Source organism: Dryobates pubescens, chromosome 4, assembly GCF_014839835.1.
Source record: "Dryobates pubescens isolate bDryPub1 chromosome 4, bDryPub1.pri, whole genome shotgun sequence".
Classification (NCBI taxonomy): domain Eukaryota; kingdom Metazoa; phylum Chordata; class Aves; order Piciformes; family Picidae; genus Dryobates; species Dryobates pubescens.
This window is the reverse complement of record NC_071615.1, coordinates 11,969,587-11,978,462: the sequence shown is the minus strand read 5'-3', so window position 1 is coordinate 11,978,462 and position 8,876 is coordinate 11,969,587.

Here is an 8,876-nt window from a genome sequence, read left to right as displayed (position 1 = left end):
TTAAACATATGTTAAATTGGCAGAAATTAGTCACCTGAAAAAGATAAGGATAATTTCTCTTTCACTATTTGACTTTTTAAAAGCTATTGTGAGTTTCAACACTGAAACAACAAAATGAAAACTCTGAACTGAAGAAAGTAATGCTGTTATGTCAATTATTAAATATAAAGACTGAAAATCACCTCTCACAGAACAGTAGGTCAAGTTCTATTTACCACACATAACTTCAACAAAGCAGCTTTGTTCTGATGCTGCTTTGGGGTTTCTCTGTTCATGCCTGTGCCAGCTTTTTTGCCTGACTGTACTTCAGAAATTCTGCTGGCATAATTTCATAGCACTTATCAAAAGAAAGAGAGTTTTCTGCTAGGATTATTACATCCCTTCACAAACAATGTTAGCTAGGCAGACAAAAGAATTCTTCTGACTGTGCAGTGGCTTCTACTTTGGTCATTCTGTGCTGGCACAGCTCTTTTGGATACCATGTATATTTTTTTCCACCTACTAAGGTAACTGACCTACACTGTCAGATCTAACAGTATAGGCTTGGTTTGAGTCCTCTCCAATTCTCTACAGCTATTTATAGAAAATATCCAAATATAGAAGTCCTTTATAAGTCACACCACAAAAGTACTAAAAAAATGAGAGATCAATGTATATACAAAAAAATCCACCATTTTTTTCTTCCCAAAAGTTACTACACTTTGAGGAACAGCAGTTGCCCAGACAGTTATCTCCTAAAAAAGTATTTCAACCTTCTGAAACGGTTACTTTCAGACATCTGTATTTTGTTAGGTGTATGGCTGGGAGGAGATAAGCTGTTCTAGTAATGGGGTACACACTGCTAATAAACAGGAAGAGGTTATTAAAGGATTTGTCATCTTCACTAACTTTCACAAGCTGCACAGAACAATGCTCTTTTACATGCAGTATCTTTTAATGTCATTTGGGCACAGCGCAAACTTAAGAACAAAGTGGATTTTGCCTGTTTGGTTCAGCACATTTTAATTAGACCACTGCTTTGAAAAGAGTGATGCTGCTCTTGCTACATCTGGTGTTTCCAGAAAAGATTAAAGAGCAAAACAACCAAAGAGAAAAATGGTCCTTAAAAACAGTAATTAAAATTACAACAGTATAAATATTGTCAGCTAAATCTCTGACATCATCTGTGTCCCATACTGAGTTCACTACTTCATTCTCACCATTTTATAATGAAGTAAGTCTTTTCTGCAACTTCAACTAGCTCTAGAAGAGCAGCTTTAGGAATCCCATGACACTGTTATTCTTCCTTCATAACAATAAAGCCATTTTGCTTTAGTCATTACTGAAACCAAAATCTTAAGGGATCTCTAACACAAAACACTCCCTTAACTGGAATTCTGGAGAATTAAGGGGAAAAGAAAGCACATGAAAATCCCACATGAAACTAGTTTTCTATTTCCATCTCCCTGGAGACACCCAGCCAGTATGTCAAACTTTCCGTAAGAAATGTAAGTGTTCTGAAACTCCTCCCACACGTACACGGCAGGAGATCTGGCCTAGAGATGTTAGGGAACCCAACAGTCAACACAGCAATTCTGAACTTCATGTCAGAGAGTTACTGCAAGAAAAGGTGAGAACAAACAGAACAGTACACAGCATGCATTAACACCCTGTATTGATATTTTCAGTGCCAAATTCAACATTATCTCACAAAAACATTCTTTATTGACACAGACCAGAAAAGTTCTATAATGTACAGCCGAATTCTGTTTGATAGTAAGGACTCATCTTGCACATCTATAAGCCTCACTTTAAATGCTAGCCACCTTTTCTGCATTTTTTTCACCTCTGTATCAAACTACACAATGAACAATGTGATGGCATCCAGAATTCCAAATTCTCTGTTGTTTCTCTTCTTCTAGAACAATACTAGCTTACAGCCAGTGGAAGAATCTTTCTTGAGAATCTGGCACTTAAAAGCTACCATTGTTGCTCAGTTAACTCAGCATCTCATCCCCTGAGATTCTCAAATTTGTCACAGGGAGCAAAAATATTCTCTGTTTTCATTTATCACTTCCAGAGAATCTGTGTATCTTAGGCTTGTAATATTTACTCTCCACATTCAACAAATTTACAGGTGGAACTAAATTTAACAAAATAGAAGGTTAATTTTCTAATTAAATCAAAATGTTGCTAATCAAGATGAAAGCATATGAACAAAAGACTGTTTCACCTGCTTCAGTATCTTAACTGACCTGATGCCTCCTTGCACCAATCCTACACTTGGCTTTCACATCTCTAAACCCACAGTCTCTGCCTTTCTTTAAACCTCCTGTCTTTATCCTTTCCATTCCTAATTCAGTCACTGTGTGCATCCTTAAAGTGATCCTATTTTTCCTTTCCTTGGATGCACATGCTTTGCTCAGGATATTCCTTCCACATTAAACAGTCCTGCTATTTAGAATATTTTCAACTGTCAGAAGGTTTATAAACTATGTACAGATTTTTCACAGTGTGCACACCTAGACTCCCACATGTTTGTTTTGAATTTTGATAGCAAAATCCCCATATGCATAAACCCAGTTTTGATAGCAAAACTACTTCTCTAAACCACCTTCTCCCTACTATTTGTTAGTCTGGAGACTCATGGTATTAACACTACAGAAGAAATTATGTCTAAGGAGTAAGCTGCAATGACTGCATTCAGAGAAAGGCACCTTGAACAAAGAACTAGCTAGCACCCAACTGACAGATTTCTTTCAGATGTGAACAAGAAGGCAGCTAAGCAATGGATCACACAGCTGAGAGCTCTGAACCTCCAGTAAGAGTCACCTGAAAAAAAGGGATGATACTTGTAAAAAATAAAACCTTTCAGTCCTTATTTCTAAATAAAGCAAGAGAAAGAAAGGTTGTGTATGCATACAGAAGTGAGAAACACTTAACTACCTTGAAAAATAATGAGCTGAGCACAGGAAGTATTTGAGAAGTAAGGAGATTGACACAGCGAATTATAAGCTGGTATTTTGGTGTATGGACCCATGTAGTACTTTGCTGTCTAAAGTACAACCCAATACATTTTATGTCCTTGAGGCCTGCAGTCTGTGCTTTAACTGTTCCAAAAGAAAGGCTTTAACTCTAGATTTGAGACCTCAAAAGGAAGAATTGAGTTCAGAAGTTCTTAACCACAAACGCACAATTAAATGTATCAGAGTTAAGTTGCTAAACTGATTTGAGGTTGCTGCTTTGCAAGCTTGGAGTAATTCTTCAACTGTGGAGGAGAGCTAATGCTATGGCGTTACATTTGGTAAACCAAGGAAGACTTTATTTGAATCTTTTCCAATCAAATAACTTAGAATACATTCATGTACAACACAAATACTGCAATTAATACGAGTGTCCAGCAGAGGGAGAGTAGTAGGTCAACGCCAGCATTTGTTAAATAACAGGGTTGGAACAAACAAATCGGTAAGAAGATGTTTCCAGGTCAAGATAACTTATCTCAGATGATACATGGTGTGGTGCAAATGTAAAAGCCTCTTTATAGCTCCCTTAAGCTTCCAGGAACACCAGTGAAGCTTAGGACAGACAGCTCTTGAAAAAGGCATCATGCTGAAACTCTGTTTTTCAGTTCTCCACTACGTCTCCACAGACTACCCAGAAAGAAAATTTACCAGTGTTTAGGAATACTAATTTCTAATCTCCTGGCACCTAATCAAATTTAAACTAGTTCAGCATTTTCAGTTCTGTGCCAGGCCTCATTAACATTAGAAAAGGTATTTAGAAACACTTACACAGCCTCCCTTCAAAAGGGGTGTATCACTTGTACTTGGGTATGGCTTTATTCATGTTTTCCACAAAAACTTTCAGGACTCATTTAACTCCACCTGTTTCTTCTTCTAAGTAGTGCTAAACTGAATTTCTAGAATGTCTTTTGAGATTGTTCTTTCACATAAGCCTCAGATAAAAGCTTCGTGCTTCTAGAATGGCACTTTCATAGCTGAGCAGTTTCCTGTATTTTTCTCTTAATAATTTACCTTGTAACTCTCATCTTTTCTTCCTCTTAAGTAAATAACTTGTTCTTTTGGCTTTGTTTTAAAAGGCTCGCTCTGACTTCAAAGCCATTGTAAATATCAGACTACTCATTTAAGTGCATAACTAATGTACATATTTGAATACCTTTAAATTTCAGGGCATGGCTCACAGTGCGTCAGTTTAATTCCAGCTTGCTGCCACACCAGAAAGGGAAGTCTTATTCCTTTGCCGCTCCTCCCAATCTCAGCCAAATGTTTTCTTTGCCATTTTGCAGCAGCTCAGGAACTTATCTGATCTCAGGGTAAATTGAGTCAATTCATTCATAACCCAGCACTCTAAACCCACTTTCCTTCCTCTTTAAACTGCTGCTATTTTATAGTTAAATAAATTACCCGTTGGTGGTGAGCTGTTAACTGCTTGAAGCTGATAACCTGTTTGAAGCCTTCCAGTGAAATATACCTTTCTTTACTGCATCTGTTCATAGAACCAAAAGCATTGGTGTTTCATAGGTATATCTGCTAGGGTGTAAAGTGCTTGTCAGAACCTTGGAGGTGTTCAAGAGGGGACTGGACATGGAACTTGGTGCCATGGTTTAGTCATGAGGTCTGTGGTGACAGGTTGGACTTGACAATCTTTGAAGTCTCTTCCAACCTTGGTGATTCTGTGATTCTGTGAAAAGTTACTACTAAAGTACAGAATATTATTCCTAATACCATATGAATTAAGACCTCCATTCCACTGCTATAGGACTGACTTATCCCAGGCTGCAAACTAGTGATGAAGCTACTGCCTTGACATAGTTTCATACCTGAATAACTTGCTCTCTCTGAAAGTCCTGTTCCATTCTTACTTGATAGAAGCCCTGGCATTTGTCAAACACCACTTCAGAGTTAATTCATCTCAGTAACCCAGGACCAAAAAGAAAAAAAAAAGAAAGAAAGAAGTGGATTGTTCTGTAGCTAAATTTAATGAGATAGACTGACTCAGCAAAAGGTCTAACAAGAGCTTAGAAGGCAGTGCAAGGACAGGTAGAACTGTGACTGTCACAGACATCCATGTTTTAACCCTGAGGTGCTCCAGCCTCTTCTTTCCTAAGCAGTGCTTTGGTAATTCAAATCAGTCATGATGTGATGATGAATTTATATGGGTGATTCTCAGTAAGAAAAGCTTTTTAGTATTTATTAAATTAAGAGCTAATATATTTATTCTACACATTTTGATGAAAAAGAGATTTAAACCAAAAAGTTAAAGAAAAACAACAATTTGCATTTCAGTAGTTTGACATTACATTACCATGATTCCACTTAGGTTTTGTTTTGAGTACCAGCTGTTCATAAGTGGAAAAGCAAACTACTAGCCCTGTTAAAAATGTAGTGTTTGAATTTACACAATTCCTATGTGCCAGACAGCCTGCAAAACAGGTTTGTACACTCCAGAGGACATCTGGCATCTTCTGAAATTTCATGGACTAATCGTTTGTATTCACTCAAGTACCTAGGGAGTAAGTACATATCAAGGAAGGAAGGAATATTGCATAACACAAATAACTCTTTTCCCCCGAGATCAGTGGCAGTATACACTTCCATACCTCTGATCAAACGCATGGCTGGTCCCACGCCACCCTCACCCTGCCCAAAAAAATACTTTAGGAGCTGGCAGAATTAAGTTCCATTCCAAAAACCTTCAAGAAGTCTTCACAGGAGTGTCAAAGTGTATGTAAGAACTACTGCCTACATGTTCTGTGTATTGGTAATCTCAAGTAAGTCTTAATTGCCCTGAAAATACAGTACCTGGCTCCAGTTAAGCCCTTCCTGACTTGTAGGCTGTGTCAGTGCTCAAACAAAAAAACAAGCTTGCCATGCAGCATTGCAGTCATTACAAACCTGAGTTATTAAATGCTCATAATGACAAATGTACAATAACGAACTACTGCGTCAGTGGAATTTGTGAAGCGTTGTTTCCACGGGATTTTTATCGTTCAGCAGTAGTAACCCATGAGCTCCTTTGTCCCAAATGGTGTTACCTTGTTTCCATACTAAACTAAACATATCAGACACATACTGGTTAATAAGGTTAGTATTTAAATTTAAAAATCCAAACAAACAAAACCCCAAAACACAGCAAAACAAAAACCAAACCAACAAAATAGCAACAACAACCAAAACTTTAGGAAGTTCCATGTGTTGTCTTGAGGTGTTCCTTATGATACTATCTGTACTACCTGATATGGAAACTTATTTCTTAATCCCATAGCTTTACTTCTAAATGCTTCCTCCATTCCCCTGATGAAAAAAAGTATCATATCCTATTCCTGCCTCTACCCCAGCCCTCAATAGGACTGCATATGTCTTTTTTTCTCCTTCTTAATAGAAACATGATTGCCACAGACAGCTGAGCAACCTGTAGTTTAATAAAATTCTAAATATTGCAACAGTAACACACATGAGAATCTTCCTTAATTAAACTTAACTTTGAAAAATAGAGGTCCTGACAATGTGTATCTGAAAGCTGGCAAGGAACTCTGCACTAGAGAACAACCAGAGAGTGGCTTTCATGAGGTCTTTAAAATATCATTCAGGCTCTGGTGAGGGTAAGCTCTCAGTGGTCTTTCATTGTGAACTGCAATTTTTCTTCCTTACTTTTGTAAGTGCTACCCACTAGTGTTTCCCCTGAATGTGATTGTGTGGAAACACTTTTTTCCATCAACACGTGTGCATTACCTGCCATTTATAATTTTTTGGTGTCAAGGCCATACATGCTGCTGCTGGTGTGCAGCCAGAAATCAACTGCTTCTTGTGCCAGAATTATGTTACATAAATGCCTCTTCAGGAATTTGTGTAGTTCTCCCACCAAAAATCCACTAGATTTTTTACTGAATTGAGATCTTTACATTTTCAGCATTCTGCTCAAGAACCTTGCAGCCCATGGCATAGCCAGGTGGGCTCTTTGTTGTATCAAAAACTGTCTTGGACAGCTAGGCCCAAAAAGTTGTGATAAAGATAATTAAATCCTGTGATTGGTACTGGGTTCAGTTCTGTTTTAATATCTTTATTATTTGGATGAGGAAATTGAGGGCACCATCAGCAAGTTTGCAGATGACACTGAACTGAGTGTGAGTGTTGATCTGCTCAAGGGTAGGAAGGCTCTACAGAGAGAGCTGGCCAGGTTAGATCAATGAGCTGAGGTCATCAGAATAAGGTTTAACAAGACCAAGTGGTCCTGCACTTTGGTCACAACAACCCCAAGCAACACTACAGGACTGGGGAGGAGCAGCTGGAAAGCAGCCCAGTGGAAAAGGCTCTGGAAGTACAGGTGGACAGACATCTGAACATGAGCTAGTAGTTTGCCCAGGTGGCCAAGGCTGACAGGATCCTGGCCTGTATCAAAAACAGTGTGTCCAGCAGGAGTAGACAAGTAATCATGCTCCTGTACTTGGCCCTGGGGAGGCCACAGCCTAAGTACTGTGTTCAGTTCTGAATGTCACAGTACAGGAAAGACATCAAGGTCCTGAAGCATGTCCAAAGAAGAGCAATGAGGCTTGTGAAGGGTTTGAAGGACAGGTCATAGAGGAGCAGCTGAGGGAGCTGCAGTTGTTTAGTCTGACAAAGAGAAAGCTAAGGGGAGATCTTGTTGCTCTTTGTAACTACCTGAAAGGAGGTTGCAGTGTGGCTGGTGCTGGTCACTTCTCCCAAGTAATTAGTGATAGGGTGAGAGGAAATGGGTTTCAGTTGTGCCAAGGGAGGTTTATATTGGACATTAAGAAAAACTTCTTCACTAAGTGAGACGTTGGAACAGGGAGGTGATGGAATCGCCATCCCTGGAGGTGTTCAAAGAAGTCTGTAGATGTAGCACCTTGGATCTCATTTAGTGGTCATGGTAGCTAGGTTATGGTTGGACATGATGATCTTAAAGGTCTTGTCCAACCTTAATGATTCTATTTGAAGCCCGTCTGCTTTCAAAACAGCTTCATAACCTGTCCTACAGTGTTCTAATATAAACAACGCTGCAGATGACTCAGTCTTTGTATATGAGCACTCATAGAAACTCCCATCTCTCAAGCACTTGTTTTTTCTAGTTCTAAGTACTTATGCTGAACATTCCAAGATTAAATGCTGCCACAAACTAACCAAGTGAAAGCATGCTGTAGAATTACCAAACTTTTACAACATCTTGTCAACTTACAGCCGGGCATGTACAGAAATCATTGTGCTCACCTCAGGCGAGTGCACACGTGCTCACAAATCTTCACTTGGGAGGTTACTGACCCCATGGAGGTGCTGTCACTGTACTGTCTCTCAGCACCGGCGCTTTCTAGGACTACGTAGGTGCAATTTTGCATAGATAAAAGCTAAATCGAGCATGTCTTCACCCGCTCCCATACGCTGAGTCCTGAAGGGGGGGAGGGTGGGTGTGGGAATTCAGCGAGGCGACGCGCCGCGCCGGGCCCGCTCTCCTCAAGCCCCGCCGCTCACTCCCGCGGGACAGGCTGGCTTTCCGGCGGCAAGGGGCAGAGACAGCCCACTTGGAGCAGCCGGGACAGCCTCATCTCCCCCGACGAGGCAGCGTTCCACACGCCCGTCGGCAGCTGAAACAACCCGCTTATGGAACGAGGGGATGCAGACCAGCCACCCGGGGATGCCGCCTTTGCAAACTGCACTTCCCAGAGCCCTGCGGGGCAAGACACCAGTGTCGCCTGAGGGAATACTACACCCTGGCCTGCTGGGACGGGTAGTTCTCGTCCCGCCTGAGGCACTCGGGCCAACTACATGTCCCGTCTCCTCCCAGAATCGAAGGCGGAGACGGAAAAAACGGAAGACGAACGCGAAGGCTGTCAGGAATTGTAGTTCCTTAGCGCGCAGAGAGCG